Raw genomic sequence first — 18035 nt, forward strand, 5'->3', positions numbered from 1 at the left:
AGGGTAGAATGAAAGGAAAGGAACTTAGAGGCTCAACAAGCTGAAGATAATGCCATCAGGCATTTCCCACAGGCCTTGTCAACTCTGTTCTCTGAAAGATGTTATCCTGGTGTCCGATAGAGTTTTGGCTGTCTGTGCTGAGGCAGCAGCCAAAGAGACAGAATGCTTATTTGCCAATGACTAATGTGAGGAAGCAGAGAGATTTGTTTGTTTCCCTCTTTCTAGGCCCTTTTCTGCTCTAAATCAGGATTTCTTAGCCCTGACACAGTTGACACTTGGGACTGGGTGTGGTAATGGGGAGATGTCCTGTACACAGCAGGAGGTTAAACAGCACCCCTGGCCTCTATCCAGTAGATGCTAATGGCACTGTGGCCTCCTTCACTCCCTCACTGTGGCAACCAAGACTGTCTTCAGACATTCCCCCGGGGATGGGGGGCGAAATCACCCCAGTTGAGTCCCGCTGCTCCAGATGCTGTTGAAAACTGAGGTCATAGCTGTCCACGCAGGGTGGAGAGGAGAAGCCTCAGAGCTTGTGATGACATAATGCCTCATAGTCACGGTGAAAGGTCCTTCCCTGGACCAGTCACGGATGAACATCATCTGAGAAATAAACCTGCATTTGTTTGAAAAGAAGGTGCTCAGTTTACTTATAAAATCAGTGCTACAGACTGGTTTGTTTATGCTAAAGTTATGATCTTTGGCATTTTTCAGTTGGGAAGAGAAGCTGAGACACCTTTGGAAGCATCATAAAAAGTGAATCATTTGACCCATTACTAAAATGCAGCCGTCCCTGAGTTGCGAAGTGGCAGTCAATTAGCAACGTCTTAGAATATACACTACAGCTTAATTTGTGGAATATAAGATGTGGATATGTTGGGATAGAGACTTTCCAGGAGCTTCCTCAGAGAAACATTACAGCACAGATAACTAAAATTTCAGAGACAAAGGATACGCAGTATCCTATCCTCTCATTCCCCAGTTGATAGGTAGGAGGAGGTCACTGATATCTGGGGATGCACTTGTCTCTACTTGGATTTTCCTTATTACTCTTAACACACTTGTCCAGTTCAGATGAATTATTTTCCCAACTTTGAATATGTCTTTGAAGATAGATTTATCTTGTTCATATTGGAGCCTTCTGCTTTTGGCTTCTTTTTGTTTCTTGTTCTTGTTTGCTCACTCCAGACGTCTAAATATGAATTCATTTCCTCCCAGAAATATAAAACTAGGACGTATATGGTGGCAAAATAGTTCTGTAGATCCCTGTTGCAACAATGACTTTGCAGGCTTTTTTGTGGCCGAGTCACATCATTTTAGCATGAGGTAAGGGGCGAGAGGCAGAAGTGCCCAACTGATGGCAAAAAAAGAAGAGACACACAGAGAAGGCTTTGGGTTCAGCAGCTGTAGGTGGCTCTACCTTTTGATCTCAGATTCTGTCGCTTTGATATCTCCCGTTGCTTTGGTAATGTCATTTTCAATCATACAGGAGTACGTGTTGTTGATCATAACATCGTAGAGCACAGACACAACCTTCATGGTCACATTCTCAGAGTTCAGCTCAAAGATGGTATTGGAGACTTCCGAGAATTTGGCTCCCTAGTCAACTAGGGATCTTCAGACCACTGTGGTCCGGGGGTACCATCAGGGAGCCTCACATTGCAAGGTCTCTGAGCTGGCATTATAGTCTACTTTCACCTCTGGCATGCTGAAGGCTCCAGTTTTATATGCAAGGTTAGCATTCCCTTGCCTTTAGAAGTGATGATATAACATTTGTAGGTGCCAGCATCTGTGAGTTGTATGTTTTTCAGCCGCAGAGAGGCATTGCCAACTATCACTTGATCAGCAAGCATTGCTATCAGGCCTCTGAACATTTCATCCTGCTCTGACAGCTCATCTTTGCCTTCTTTGAACTCATGGACAAAGCCTATAACCCCTTCCATCAGCCATTGTATCACAATATCAGAAAGTTTGATGTCAAGTTCAAAAGTGCAGCTCAGGATTCCATCCTACCCAGTGTTCCCAGCTGGGGTGAGAGTAGTGACTGTGATGGAGTGTCTCCCTGAAATACCAGAGCCAATGATGAGTGTAGGTGTTCCAGCCAGAATGATGATGATGCTAATTATACTCTGGAAACTTCATGGCCTTTCCTTTGTTTTCATGAAGACCCAATCTGCGGCTCTTTAGCATATTTCTTTTCTTTTCTTTTTTTTTTTTTGAGACGGAGTCTTGCTCTGTCACCCAGGCTGAAGTGCAGTGGCACAATCTCTGCTCACAGCAAGCTCCACCTCCCAGAGCCCCCTATTCTCTCCTCCTGAGTAGCTGGGACTACAGGCGCCCGCCACCATGCCTGGCTAATTTTTTTGTATTTTTCAGTGGAGATTGGGTTTCACCGTGTTAGCCAGGATGGTTTTGATATCCTGATCTCTTGATCCACCCGCCTCGGCCTCCCAAAGTGTTGGGATTACTGGCATGAGCCACTGCGCCCAGCCTAGCATATTTCTTAAAGAAGAATGTGGAATAATAAATGATCCCAGGTGAAATTTATATCTATCTGGATTAAATCCTTGTGCTTTTCTGGAGGAATCAGGGAGCAGTGGGAGGCTGCAATACAGTGCTTCTTGAACTTGGATGTCGTATGTGTCCTCTTAAAGTCACAGCTTATCTCTCATCATTTAAGGGGAATTTTCAGGGGCCACAAATAAAGGGTAAAAACCAGAGTGGTGAGAAGAACTGCTTTGTGGACCTTGCCAGCTTTAGCAACCAGACTTTTTCTTTATTTTAAAAAATTGAGCAGAAAGTACAGAGAGTTCCCAATACACCCCTCCTCCTCCACAGTTTCCCTTATTATTACCATCTTGCAGTGGTGTGGTACATTTGTTATAACCAATGAACCAATATTGGTGCCTTATTAAGTAAAGTCTGCATTTCACATTAGGGTTCATTCTTTGTGTTGTGCATTATTTAAAAAATTTTTTTTTTGTAGAGATGAGGTCTCCCTATGTTGCCCAGGCTGGTCTCGAACTCCTGGGTCAAGTAATCCTCCCACCTTGGCCTCCCAAAGCATTGGGATTACAAGCATGAGCCACCATGCCTGGCTGTGTTTTACATTCTGTGGTTTTGGACAAATGTATAATGTTATGTATCCACCATTATAGCATCATATACAACAGTTTCATTGCCCTAAAAGTCCTCTGCATTCTGCCTATTCATCCGTCTCTTCCTCCCTCCAAATTCCTGGCAACCACAGATCTTTTTACTGTCTTCATTGTTTTGCCTTTTCCAAAATGTCCCATAGTTGGAATCATACAATAAGTATGACACTTATGTCACTTTAGTGTCTTTTATTTACCAACATGCATTGCATGTGAGGTTGCTCCACATCTTTTCATGGCTAGATAACTCACTTCTTTTTATCACTGAAAGATATTCCATTGCCTGGATTTATTTATATATTCACCAATTGAAGGAGCATCTTGATTGATTTCAGTTTTTGGCTACTAGGAAAAAGCTGCTATCAACATTCCTATGCAGGTTCTTGTGAGGGCATAAATTATCAACTCAATTGAGTAAACAGCAAGGTGTGTGATTGCCGGACCACATGGTAAGACTCTGTTTAGCTTTGTAACAAGTGGCCACACCATTCTCCAAGCTAGCTGTACCATTTTGCATTCGCTGCAATGAATGAGAGTTCCTGTTGTTCCACAATTCCATCAGCATTTGGTGTTGTGGGTGTTTTGGGTTTTCATCATTGTGTTCGGCGTGTAATCTCATTGTTTTAATTTGAAGTTCCTTAATGACATATGATGTTGAGCATCATTTCATATAATTGTTGCCATCTGTATATCTTCTTTCATAAGTGTCTGTTCGGATCTTTTGCCCACTTAAAAACTGGGTTTTTTGTTTTCTTGCTGAATTTTAAGAGTTCTTTCTATGTATTGAATACAAGACCTTTAACAGATCTGTGCTTTGCAAATATTTTTTCCCAGTCTGTGGCTTGTCTTTTCATTATCTTAACAATGTGTATCACTGAGCAGATGTTTTTAATTTTAATAAAGTCTAACATCAGTTATTTTTGTCATGGATTGTGCTTTTGGGGTTGTATCTAAAAAGTCATCACCAAATCCAAGATCATTTAGATTTCCTTCTAAATTATCATCTAGAAGTTTTATAGTTTTGTGTTTTACATTTAAGTCTATGATTCATCTTGAGTTATTTTTTGGGTAAGGTGTAATGTTATTTTTTTGACTGTGGGTGTTAATTATTCCCATATCATTTGTTGAAAAACCTATCCTGTCTCCAGTAAATTGTGTTCGTGTCTTTGTTAAGATCGGTTGAATGTATTTATGTAGGTCCACTCCTATGCTTTCTGTTCTGTTCCATTAACCTATGTGTCTCTTCTTTCATGTATACCATTTTGTCTTTATTACTGTAGTTTTATAGCAAGACTGGAAATTAGGTAATGTCAGTCCTCTAGCCTTGTTCTGTTTCAGCCAACGCAACTGTGTTGGCTTTTATGAGTCTTTTACCTTTCCACACAAACTTTAGAATTACTTTGTTGATATCCACAAAGCAACTTGCTGGGATTTTGATTGGGATAGTTTTGAATCTATAGATTAAGTTAGGAAGAATTGACATCTTAACAATATTTAGTCTTCATATTCATGAACTTGGATATCTCTCCATTTATTTAGATATTTGATTTCTTTCATCAAAGTTTTATAGTTTTCCTCATATAGATTCTGTACACATTTTCTTAGATTTATACCTAAACATTTCATTTAGGTATAAACATTTCATTTATTTGTGCTAATGTAAATGGTGTTCTATTTTTAATTTGAAATCCCATTTACTCATTGGTGCCATATAAGGCAGCAATTAACTTTGCTTATTACTCCTGTATCCTGCCACCTTGCTGTGATGGTGTATTAGCTCCAGTTTTCCCTGATGCTTTGAAATGTTCTACGTAGACAATCATTTCATCTGCAACCAAAGACAGTTTTATTTCTTCCCTCCCAATTTATATGCCTTTTCTTTTCTCATTGCATTGACTAGGACTTCCAGTATGATATTGAATAGGAGTGGTGACAGGGGACATTCTTACCTTTTACCCAAAATTAATGGGACAGCATCTAGTTTCTCATCACTAAGTATGAAGGTAGCTGTAGGCTTTTAAAAAATTTATTTTTAGTTTTTGTGGGTACATAGTAGGTGTATATATTTATGGGTGACATGGTTTGACTCTGTGTCCCCGTCCAAATCTCATGTTGAATTGTAATCTCCAGTGTTGAGTAAGGGACCTGGTGGGAGGCGATTGGATCATGGGGGAAGATTTTCCCCTTGCTCTTCTTATGATAGTGAGTGACTTCTCATGATACCTGATTGTTTGAAGTGTGTAGCACTTCCCCTTCACTCTCTCTCTTTCTCCTGCAACCCTGTGAAGACATGCTTGCTTCCCATTCACTCTTCCATCATGATTGTAAGTTTTCTGAGGCCTCTCCAGTCATGCCTTCTACATAGCCTATGGAACTGTAAGTTAATTAAACCTCTTTGTAAAATAAATTACCCAGTTTCAGGGAGTTCTTTAAAGCAGTGTGATAACAGACTAATACAGAAAATTGGTACCAAAGATGTGGGGCATTGCTATAAAGATACCTGAAAACATGGGAGCAATTTTCACTTAACAAAATGACCTCTACTTCCTATGTCAATTTTTTCTGTAGTGCACGTTAAGTCTGATGTTTCTTTGCTGATTTTCTGTCTGGAAGATCTATCCAATGTTGAAAGTAAGGGAACTGTTATTGTGTTGGGGCCTATCTCTTTCTTTAGCTCTAATAATATTTTCTTTATGTATTCTAATGTTAAGTGTATATGTATTTATAATTTTTATATCTTCTTGCTGATCTGACCCCTTTATTATTATATAGTGAGCTTCTTTGTCTTTTCTGATAGTTTGTGTCTTGAAATCTATTTTGTCTGATATAAGCATAGCCACTCCTGCTCTTTTTTGGTTTCCCCTGGCATGGAATATCTTTGTCCATTTCTTTATTTTCAGTCTATGTGTGTCTTTATAGATTAAATGTGTTTATTGTAGGTCTTGTTTTTTAATCCATTGAGCCACTCTATATCTTTTTATTAGACAGTTTTGTCCATTTGCATTCCATGTTATTATTGATAAGTAAGAACTTAGTCCTGCCATTTTGTTGTTTTCTGGTTGTTTTGTGGAGTTGTGGGTTTTTTGTAGATGTTCTTTATCAAGTTGAGAAAGTCTTCCTCTATTCCTAGTTTTCTGAGAGGATTTTTTTCTTTATCTGGAATGGGTGTCACATTTTGTCATTTTTTCTGCATTTGAAGATATGACAATATGATTTCTTCTTTTCTATGTGATAGATTACATTGATTGATTTTTTTTTTTTTGAGACAGAGTCTCGCTCTGTTACCCAGACTAGAGTACAGTGGTATGATCCTGGCTCACTGCAACCTCCGCCTTCTGGGTTCAAGCAATTTTCCTGCTTCAGCCTTCCTGAGTAGCTGGGATTACAAGTACCTGCCACCATGCTCAGCTAATTTTTGTATCTTTTTAGTAGAGATGGGGTTTTACCATGTTGGCCAGGCTGGTCTTGAACTCCTGACCTCAAGTGACCCACCTGCCTTGGCCTCCCAAAGTGTTGGGATTACAGGCATGAGCCACTGTGCCTGGCCACATTAATTGATTTTTAAATGTAGAACCAGGCTTGCATACCTGGGATTAAATCTGTTACCCAGGCTGGAGTACAGTGGCACAGTCATAGCTCTAGTCATAGCTAGGAGTCATGAACTCCTAGGCTCAAAGGATCTTCCTGCCTTAGCCTCCCTAGTAGTGGGACTAAAGGCATACAGCACCATGGCTGGCTATTTAATTTATTTTTATTTTTATTGTTAGAGACAGGGGTCTTTATATGTTGCCCAGCTGGTCTCTAATTCCTGGCCTTACGCAATCCTCCTAGTTTAACCTCCTGAGTTGTTGGAATTACAAACATGAGCCATTGTCCCTGGCATAATTCTTTTTATACACTTTTGGGTTAATTTGCTAATATTTTGATGATAATTTTTGCATCTGTGTTCATGAGAGATACTGGTTTGTATTTTTCCTTTCTTATAATGTCCTTATCTAGTTTTGGTAGTACAGTAATGTTGGCCTCATAGAATGAATTAGGAAGAATTCCCTTTGTTTTTATATTTTGGAAGAGACTTTAGAGAATTTGTATTATTTTGTCCTTAAATGGTTTGGTGGGAGCAACCAGTGAAATAACCTGGGCTTAGTGCTTTATTTTTTTTTTTTGAGGGCTATTAGTTATTGATTTAATTTCCTCAGTAGATACAGACCTACTTAGAATATCTATTTCTCTTTTTGTGAGTTTTGGTAATTTGTGTCTTTCAGAAAAATTATCCATTTCATCCAACTTATCAAATGTATGCATATAATTGTTTATAATATTTCTTTATTATCTTTTTAATGTTCATGGGATCAGCAGTGATTACCTTTCTTTTATTTATCGTATGAGCAATTTGTAGCTCTTTCTTTTTCACTTAGCCAGAATAGAGGTTTACTGATTTTATTGATCTTTTCAGAGAGTCAGCTTTTGGTTTCATTTATTTTTTCTAATGATTTATTACTTTCCATTTTATTGAATTATTCTCTAATTTTAAAATTTATTTTCTTATATCTACTTTTGATTTAATTTGCCCTTCTTTTTTTCTAATTTCCTAAGTTGGAAGATTGGATGATTGATTTAAGATATTCCTTCTTTTCTTTTTTTTTTTTGGAGACAGAGTCTTACTCTGTCGCCCAGGCTAGAGTGCAATGGTACCATTTCGGCTCACTGCAACCTCTACCTCCTAGGTTCAAGCGATTCTCCTGCCTCAGCCTCCCAAGTAGCTGGGACTACGGGCGTGCACCACTATGCCCAGCTGATTTTTATATTTTTAGTAAAGACAGGGTTTCACCATGTTGGCCAGACTGGTCTCCAACTCCTGACCTCAGGTGATCTACCCGTCTCAGCCTCCTAAAGTGCTGCCATTACAAGCTTGAGCCACTGCGCCCGGCCCTTCCTTTTTTTTTTTAGCAAATGAATTTAATGTTACATATTTTCCTCTAAGTGCTGTTTTCACTGCATTCCACACATTTGGTAAGTTGTATTTTCATTTTCATTAAGTTAAAAATACTTTTTAATTTTTCTTGACACTTTTTAAATTCTTTTGTAAAATAGAAGTACATTGCTTAATCTCCATATATTTGGGGATTTTTTTTCAGCTTCTGGTAGATTTTTGTTTTTGACTTCTAGTTTAATTCCACTGTGCTCTGAGAACATATTTTGTATAATTTCTATTCTTTTAAATTTGTTAAGATATGCATTATGGCCTCGAATATGGCATATGTGTTGAATGTTCCACGTGATCTTGAGAAAAATATGTATTCTGCTGTTGTTGGTTGAAGTACTCTATAGATGTCAGTTAGATCCAGTGATAAATGTTGCTGTTCCTTACTATATCCTGACTGATTTTATGCCCACTAGATCTACCAATTACTGATAGAGGAGTGTTGAAGTCTCCAACCATTAATGTAGTAAAGAATTTTATATAGCTTATATTTTCCTTGCTGTTCTATCAGTTTTTACTTTCTGTGTTTTGATCCTCTCTTGTTAGGTGCATGCATCTTAAGTATTATGTAAACCAAAAATAAAATTTGAAGGCCCCCCACCTTCCTGCAACCATCTGAATGGGCTCCCTCCTTGGCCAGGGCACTCTAAAATTTACCTCCTACTTGAAATGAAAGACAGGAGCCCTCAGGACCAGAACCTATGATGTACTCTCAGCAGTATGGGAAGTATGTACTCAAAGTTCCTCTAAGTGTGTGAGAGGATGAAGAGCATAAACCACTGCAGAATACTTTCCCCTTTGGCAGACAAAAGACTTGACTATAATTGTAGTTTAGGAAAAAAATGTCTCAGCATTTGGCATTTCCTGTCTCTCCAGGGAGCTGAACTTAGGATAGTGGCCTTTGTTGTGTCCAGGAAGGGCTGATTTAATGCATGTGGTGGCCAGTGTCTGCGATGGATGGGTCTTCTTCATTGTTGAACCCTCTCACTTCTGATTCCTCCTTCTCTTCTTCCTCCACTCTTTCATGAGCATTTCTCCGACTGATCTCAGGATGTCTGGTTATTAGTGTATTTGGGGGAGTGAGCTAGAAGAGTCAGTAATCAGACAAGCATGCTGCAACCCTCCACTCAGGGTGATGGACTGGAGGTACTGGGTCCACACAGATGGCTGCTGCAGCCAACATGCCAGAGTCTCCAACGTGCCCCAGCCACGCTGCCACTTCTGCTGGCCTTCATCAGTGAAAACCCAGCACAAACAAAGCAGTTCCAGGGTGGCAGCTCAGTGACATTCATTTCCACGCTTTCGTTGAAACCAGTGGACGAAACAGGTTTGTAAATCCCTCAGCCTCTTCCTCTTGTATTTTTAAAAATATTCAGCCTCTTCCTGCAGGAGGACAGTCCCAGGGCTGGGCTGTGAGAGTCTGTTGTTGGGGTGCCGTTATTTCCTCTTGAGCACTGAGGTTACAGTGGATGACATGCTCCCAGCCAGTCTTCCTTGGATCAGACCTTGAGTGTGGGCACAGGACTGGGGAGAGGACTCCAGATCTAATGTGGAGCGAATGCGGAAGAGCTGAGTTTCTCCCAGGAGACCCTGTCAGTCAACAGGCATATGGTTGAGACTCCTCCATCTTATGGCCTGTTCCCCTGCTGCAGACCTTCACCAAGCACTGGCTCTGCACCAGGAGTGTGCGGGGCCCTGGCATACAGCAGCCCCAGGCCAGACCCAGCCCTGTTCTGGAGCTTATGGGCAGTCTAGGTTTGGGTTTTCCATGGCAGACTCTGAGACAGGGATTTGAATGAAGTAAGTAATGTGGGAGGAACCCAGGGAGTTCTAGTAGGGGAGGGGGCAGGGACACAGAGAAGCTGTGACAACAAGTGGCATTTCCCAAGGCTCAATCACACCAGGACCTCGGGCGACTATGCAAGGTGATTTCTCCTTGGGATTTTCCTACAACAGGATAATTGCACCCCTTGGCCAGGTATCACCCATCAACCCGTGTCATCTGTCAAGAGTGGCTGCTGGAGGCATCACCCTCTGATTCCAGGACTTCAGCCCTAATTGGTACACTCCTCGGTTTGGGGCATCCTCTGGTTGAGTGGCAGGCGCTGCAGGCAGGAGCCGTGGTGTGTGTGTGAACTGTATACAGAGGCAGCAGGTGACCCAGCTGCCCCAGCACTGTCAGCTGCAGCATCTGGCAAGGCGGACAGGTAAAGCAGTAAACCAGCAGGTGAGTGAATGGTTGCAATTGTAGCGGGTGCCTTGGAGGGAGCTGACTGGGAGTTGAGCACAGAAGGAGGTACAAAGACCTCCAAATAGGGTCATAGCTCGTGCCTACCTCCTTGTAGTAGGTGGGCACCCAGCAAGCAGAGGCTGGAACCCTCAGTCACGTGGCCCTGGGAGAGCTGTTCTGACCTTTGCCTAGAGCCTCGGTGCCAGCTGTGAGCTAGGATGGTGATTGCGTTCACTTCTGATATGAGCTCGTTAAAAGCGCATCATCAGTGGCCGGGTAGGTTTCTCCATTGCCAAGAGATGACCTAGTGCTTGTTTAACGCCAGAAATGAAGCTCAGCGGCAGCTCTCGGCCTGTCCTTCAGTGGCCCCTCACATGCCCAGGTGTGGTCTTCTGGTTGGCGTGGCTTGTGTCACCTCCCTCATACCCTCTTGAGGTCCACACAGTGCACCTGCTTTTGTCTGCCACGGGGGAGAGGAGGAGAGGCAGATCCTTCTGTGCCCTCTGCTCTTGACCTTTTCTGCTGTGGGGTTGGAGGGTGGTCTTAGCTCAGGGGCTGGTTGCTGTGTCCTCTCCTGAGCTTAACTTGCCCCTGGGTTCCTTTTTCTTACAGATGGAACTTAACAAGAAGAAGCTAAGGAAGAGAAGAGGAGAGAGAGGAGAGGAGAGAGACAGTGAAGAGGCTGGAAAAGGAGAAAGAGAAATATGTTTTTTGGAATCAAAGTGTTACTTGGATTCTTACCCAGGATTTTCCTATTGTCTCAGGACCTAAAGGGAAAAGACCAGCCATGGTGTATGTGAGCCTCTGGGAAATCTGCCTCAAGCCCATAGCGCCATGCATCTACAGCAGTTGGAACAGCTTAAGAGTCAGACCTCTCTAGATCCCAAGCGCTGCAACATGAATAACAAAACCAAGGTTAAGCCACAGACCACGCCCCGTGGAGATTTCGCTGCTTCCAGCCTGACCATCAGGATTCGGGTCCTGACCGCTCCCCTGGCTGTTGGGCTGGTCCCAGCTCTGGGCCTTGGTTTTCTCACCCACAGAATGGGGACAATACAGGACCTCCCTCATCAGAGCTGTCACAAGTGCTAAGTGAACGGGTTCTTGTGAAGCCCTGCAGTGCCTGGCACAGACCAAGGGCCCCACCGATAGTGACTGTGAGTTTTCCCACGAATGTATTTTTTGATATGTAACATTTTAAAATAAAATTTTCTCTTTTCTTTTTTTCCTTCTCCTTTTGGAACCTCAATTTCCTGATTCCCTAAGCTCATGTCTGGTGCTGACTATTATCCTAGTGCTGAACTCAAGCTTTCCTCATAGCTCCTTAGAGCATTTGAGAATAACTGTGTGTTTCTGCACCCAGAACATATTTGTGAAATCAGTCAGGATACATGGTTCATGAAGCATTAATAGAAGATGTGGTTCTCAAACTTGAGTGGGGCTCAGGGTCCCCTGGGGGACTTGTGAACACACAGATCTTGGATCTCCCCAAGGTCTCTGATGTCAGAGGTCTGGGTGGGGTCCTAGAGTTTGTTTTTCTGGCCAGTGCCCAGATGGCCAGAACCACTTTTGGGAACCACACTTTGAGAACCACTGGCACATAGTAAGGAGGCCTCTTCCAGAGGCCACCGGCGAAGCCACTGTCCTGAAAGGTAAAGAACATTTGTCCAGGGGATGTGTTAACGAAAAGAGCTTAAGAATCAGACAATAAGACCAAAGGACCATGAAGTGCTTCAAGAGTGCAGCAGTGATTTTGTTCCAGCTGGGGCAGGAAAACCTGGGGAGGCCCTGCGGTGAGGAACCATTTGGACTGGGCGTTGATGGATGGCTGAGCACTGCTTGGTGCTGGCCCTGTAAGTGCGATGTGGTGGGTCCTGTGTTCCACCTTGAATCTGTGTTTCATCCTTGAATATGGTGGCTTGTGGCTGCTTAGACCAGTCATCAAGGCCAGTGCACGCTAATACCCTGGGTACAATGCCCAGGACCTATGCTTCTAATGCCCTTGAATATATTTTAAAATCAGAAGGAAAAATGAATACGATAATAAAGAATATACAACAATGAATCTAGACTGGATTATATTCACCTTTATACCAACATAGGCACAAAATATACCTTTAAATATTTTTATAGAAGAAGGAGCCCATGAAAGCAAAAGTGCCATTTCCCCAAAAGTCACACTATGGCCTCGCTGATTGAACGTGATGGAAGTAATGCTCTGACTTCTGTGAAAGGGCCAGGAAAGGCCGTGCAGCGTCTGCCTGGTTCTTATGGGATGCTCCCAACTCCCCCCGAGAGCCCACGAGGCCTATCAGCCTGGGCCATGTGAGCGAACTGCCTTGAGCACCCAGCCCAGCCCCGTTGAGCCCTCAGATGACTGCAGTCTCAGTTAGCAACCACGGGAGGGCTCTAAGTGATAACGGCCTGCTGAGCTCTCCCCAGATTTTTCAGCCACAAAACTGTGACCAAAATGAAATCATTTATTTTAAGTAGCTAAGTTTTGGGATAATGTGTTACCTTAAAATAGTAACCAGAACATCCAGCCAAGAAAGGGAACTCGGGGGTTGATGCTCTCATGGGGCTGATGAGAGGATGGACAACCCTGATCCCAGCACCCTGGGTTAGTTTTATAGGATATACCGGATTGCTGACTCTCGAGAGCCCACTTGTTCACTGACGTGCTGGGCATGTGATACCATCGCTTCTTCAGTCACTAGCAGGAAGGAGTTAGGAGTCAGCATTGCCCACGTGGCAAGGGGAAGCCACTGAGGAATTTGCAGTAGGGAGCAATAGGCTGTGCTTAAGTAAGGATCACTGTGGCTGTGGAATAAAGATGGCAGTGGTGGGGTACAGGAAGGGGCATGAAGGAGGTAGGTGGAGATTCCAGAGGGCAGAGCCCTGGCCATACATCCTAGACAGGGTTATTGGATGCAAATCACAGAAATGTCATCCAGCCAATTTACACAGAAAATAGCCTCACTGAATGGCATTATTTCTCCCCTGTACACTTCCCTACCCAGACTGATGGGCAGCTGCAGAGGATGGACAGGGATGTGCAGCCCAGGAACCTGGGAACAAGACCAAATCACCACAGGGCACAGCAGTGAGCATGCCATAGCATGCAGGGTAGCCACGGGACACCCACCATCGCTGCTGCAGAAAACCCTCCCACTCCCTGTGTCCCTGGGTCAAGGTCACAGAACTGCCAAGGAGTGGGACAAGGAGGACTTTACCTGCTGTTTTGTGTTTGTGTTTTTGTTTTTTAGAAGCCACCTCTTTAGGGTACTCTGAAACTCATTTGTATACTGAATAGCCCTCGATTAAAAAATAAATTCCACTCCAGCAAGTGAGCAATTGGTCTGAACCATCCTGTGGCAATGGGTAGTGTCATGGTCTGTTCTGTGCTACGATCACAGAATACCGCAGACTGCGTAATTCATAAACAAACCACTTTTATTTGGCTCATGGTTTGGAGACTGGAAAGAAGTTCAAGGTCAAAGGACCACATCAGGGGAGGGCCTTCTTGCTGCCACATCACATGGTGGAAGGTGTCACATGGTGAGAGAGGAAGAGAGAGCAGAAGAGGGGACAGGAAGGGGCCAAACTCATGTGCCCACTCCCGTGGTCACTAACCCACACTCACGATAACTAACCCATTCCCACAATAACTAACCCACTCCCACAACAATGGTATCGATCCACTCCTCAGGGCAGAGCCCTCCTGACCTAATCACCCGCTAAAGCCTCCACCTCTCAACACTGCTGCATTGGAGATTAAGGTGCAACAAATGAACTTCAGGGCACACAGTCAAATCAGAGCAGGCAAAGGAGAGAAGACGCCACTTTGAGAGGATCTGAAGAGGGATGCAGGGTGGCAAGTCACCCAGAGTCAGAGTTAGGCTGTGAGCTCTCACTGCTTATATTCACATCCTATCTTTGCCACTGGATAGTGAGTGACCTCGGGCAATTTATGCAATTATTCGATCACTTGAAATTTTCACTTCCTCATCTGAAGGATGTGGACAATAATATTATCTACCCATAGAGCTGTGGTCAGGATGAAATGTGGCCATTGTGACAAGGTATTTATAATAATAGCTGCCCCCAGTAAGAAGCCAAGAGAGGTCGGCCATCGCCATCACTTTCAGTCCTGGGAGGAGAGCCCGTGGAGAGAGTGAGGGGCTGAGGATGACGCTCGATTCTGTGTGGGCCCCGGGGTGGGGGAAGAGGAGACCTGGGGAGGTGTAGGCTGCAGGGGAGGCTGCTGTGTTCAGCTCTGAGTGTGCTGCATTTCAGCGCCCCGGGAGACTGGGTCAGACATGCAGGAGTACATTGAGACAGCAGCCTGGGCTTTGGGAGTGGGGTCCAGATTGGAGAAGATTCCGGAGGTCTGGGCAGGGAGATGGTGATTGCCCTGTGGAGTTCCACCTGAGGTGAAAGAAGGGCTCTGTAGACTTTGAGCTGAGCATTCCAGGAACACCCAGGTAAAAGCAAGATGGAGACAGGAAGTGTCTGAGCTCAAGTTCCTAGAAGCAGAGCCAGGGACGGGGTCTGGGTGCCTGAGAACTATTGAGACAAGGTCTCAGGAATGAGGGGCCAAGATGGGGTGGGAACAAGCTGAGCAAGGAGCTGACTTGGTCTGATCCATGAAGGGAGAGGGGCTTGGAGCAGAAATGCCTCTGCAGAGCTGTCTTTTGAAACAAGAGGAGAGACCTCGTATCATCCTTCTGTTGATGACACAGTGTGTGTGTTTGTCAGGGGGTGGGGGGCTCTGGATTAAGGGGCCTTTGTCAGCCGAGGGCAATTCTTCCTATTCGAGGGTCCCACGCTCACAGCAGCTGAAAGAAGGTGCGACAGTTCTGGAAAGGGAGTCTCGGTAGGCACAACAGCATTTACATAGGAGGCAATAAGGAATGCAATCAACTAAAGCTCCTCCTGCTCGGATCTCTGGGAGGCGGAGTAGAAGGCGCCTCTAAGAGTCACTCTGTGCAGGGGGGTGTGTGTCGGGGGGTGGGGGGTGGTGCTTACACCGCAATTCCCGTCAGTGTTTGGTCCCGTATAGCTCCACGTGTTAATTATTGGCACCTTTGGCTACTGGGCAGAGTGAGCTCTGAAGGTCGGGAAAAGTCCCCAGGTAAAGATGTGGCGGGCACTGGAGGCTGGGCAGGCGTGCAGGTGGAGGGGTCAGGCTGGAGGTGGGCAGGGCCAAACAGCGTCTGCTACAACTTTTAACTGAAGACACAAAAGCATCCGAGACGGAGCAGCCAGAGGTGGGAGGAAAATCAGAAGAACGGAGCTGCGGGGCGTCATTTTCACAGACGCACAGGGCGATCCGTTTCACCTTCTCCGGCATCCCACCCCATTGTGTCTGAGCACTTTATCCCGCCAGCCTGGCCAGCCGCGGCTCTGAGAAGCCCAAAAGGGGTGTCTGCTGAGCCACCCACAGCCGGTCCAACCTCAGCCTGGCGCTGCCAAGGCACATTCGCGGTCGGCGACAGAGGGGCTGGAGATCTTCCCTAGAAAATAATGAGCGGAGAAATCTTTATTGATTAGTTAAATCCCGGGTAATCCTGGCTGATGAAGACAGATTCGGAACCCTCAACGGATTTAGGGACCCAAAACGACTCCTGGGGGCGGCCTGGGGCGGGAACGCTCGCTGGGGCTGCGCCTATGGCCGTAGATTTGCAGGTGGTATCCAGGAGGGGGAAGCTGGAGGGAGCCATTTTTCTGGCCGCCAGGGCGCGGAGGCGTCCCCTAAACACGGCACGTAGAGTTGGCACGTAGATTTGGCAACTGCGAGGGCACCCCGGGGACACGAGGATTGTGGGTGGATCGTGGGCTAGCTCTTTGTCTCTTGCAGACGTCTCCTAAACGGCAAGAAGTGCTTCTCTGGTCTTGGCTGACGCTGAGCGAAGTATAACTTGACGCTGGGCTCTGAGAGGATCCCCACTACGCAGGGCGCGCAAGTGGATCCCAGAGCCTCGGCAGCAGCGGGGACACAGATTAGCGCAGCCTCGGGTGGGGGTCATTTCTCACTGTAGGAGGCAATGAAAGTGTCCTCCCGCGCTGCGCTCCTGCCATCCCCACGCTGTGAAACACAAGGTGACCCAGGACCCAGCTCCCCACCGCTGGGGTCCTGCAGGCCTCTCCCTGACATTGAGGTCCCGGGATGAGTTAGGAACGCCTCAGTTCAGGAATTGCAAGACCCCTTAGAAGTTCGTTCCTTCTCCATCTCTGAGTCCCCTTAGAGCCTCAACACGGGCTCCTTGATCGAGTCTCTTGCTCTGTGTCGCCCTCCCCACGTCTCTGTCTGTGTCCGATGTGACTGGGTTAATAAGTCCCAGTTGCTCTCACCTGTAAAATGAGTTTACGACGATTCTTCCCGAGGATTTGGAAACTGGGGTGTTCTTGGCACTGCGCCACGGTCACCATAGAGAGTGTCCAAGGCTGGGCTCCCACTGCCTGGTCTGTGGGTGTCTTTGAATCACTGGCTATCTACTCTGGGTCTGTCACTCCGGTGATCGCCTACCTTCCAGGGAGACCGAGGGGAGGTAGACCCCAAGACCTGTCCCAGGTGAGGCCACTTGGTCGGCACCCGGGGCTGCAGGCGCGGCGCCTTAGTCAGCCCGCCTCTCTTAGTCTTTCCACTCGCGGAAGACCCCGGTCGGGCCACCTTACAACCGACTACTCTGCCTGCCTGACCGGTCTCGGGCTACAAACTGTGTGGAAGAGTAGGTATCTCCCTTAACTGCGACCCCAAATTCGGATTTACAAACGACTACGCAGTCCCGTGTGCCCAACGCCTTCCCTAAACCCAGAGATAAATCTGGGGGAAAATTCCTCGCGGAGCCGAAAGCAACGCCGGCGTCTAAAGCGTTCTCCCCCGAGCTGGAGCGATTCAAAAGACAATTATCTCAAAGGAAAGTTATTGTTTTGGTAATCCCGGGAACAGCTTGCAAGGGGAGATTTGGGTCTTCCTTTAGTAATGGAAAGTTAATACACAGACTCCTGTAATTATCCTTATCGGAAGCCCCTTGTTTAATCTGCATGTTTAGCTGAGGCTCCACTCGAATGCGCAGAGAGTGGGAGACCCACTTTGCAGGGCCCGGGCTCGGGCTCCGGTCCCTGCGTGCGTGCAGGCAGCCGCGCCGGGTTCCCGCAGAGCTCAGGCGTTTGCTCCTCCCTCGCTGCGGGACCTCCAACTGTAGGCCCCTCAGGGAGTGGGATTGAGGATATCTGCTTCCGGGGTTCTGGCATTGGGAAGGGGGGACTCAGGGCTCCCAGCGATGAGGGCTGGTGGGTTCAAAGCGCTAACCAGGAGTGACTTACCCACGTGATTTGGGGCCAACTTTAGCGAATATGAAAGTTTCACTGATTATTCAAAGAATCAGGCTTTCCTTGAATAATCGTGAAATCGGACAATAAATTGTAAGCCCCGATGAAAATGTGTGCTTTCCAGTAGACAGACCCTATTTTATTCCAATTTACCTCCCTCCACTCCTCCCCAATTTAGGGTGGCTGGATAAAATACTGATGCATACTCCTACAAACAAACAAACAAACAAACAAACAAAAAACCCTCCTTGTTTATCTGAAATTCACATTTCATTGAGTCTACCGTGTTTTGTTGGTTAAACCTAGTACCCTGCCCGTCTCAGCCCCTGGCAGT

General features: G+C 45.6%; 1 pseudogene; it reads right to left on the reverse strand.

The window, feature by feature from the left end:
- Positions 1-1188: 1188 nt before the first annotated feature.
- On the reverse strand, positions 1189-2068 carry LOC141407882 (V-set domain-containing T-cell activation inhibitor 1 pseudogene; annotated as a pseudogene).
- Between the last annotated feature and the right edge of the window lie 15967 nt (positions 2069-18035).

The sequence above is a fragment of the Macaca fascicularis genome, chromosome 10 (genome assembly GCF_037993035.2).
Source record: "Macaca fascicularis isolate 582-1 chromosome 10, T2T-MFA8v1.1".
Lineage (NCBI taxonomy): Eukaryota > Metazoa > Chordata > Mammalia > Primates > Cercopithecidae > Macaca > Macaca fascicularis.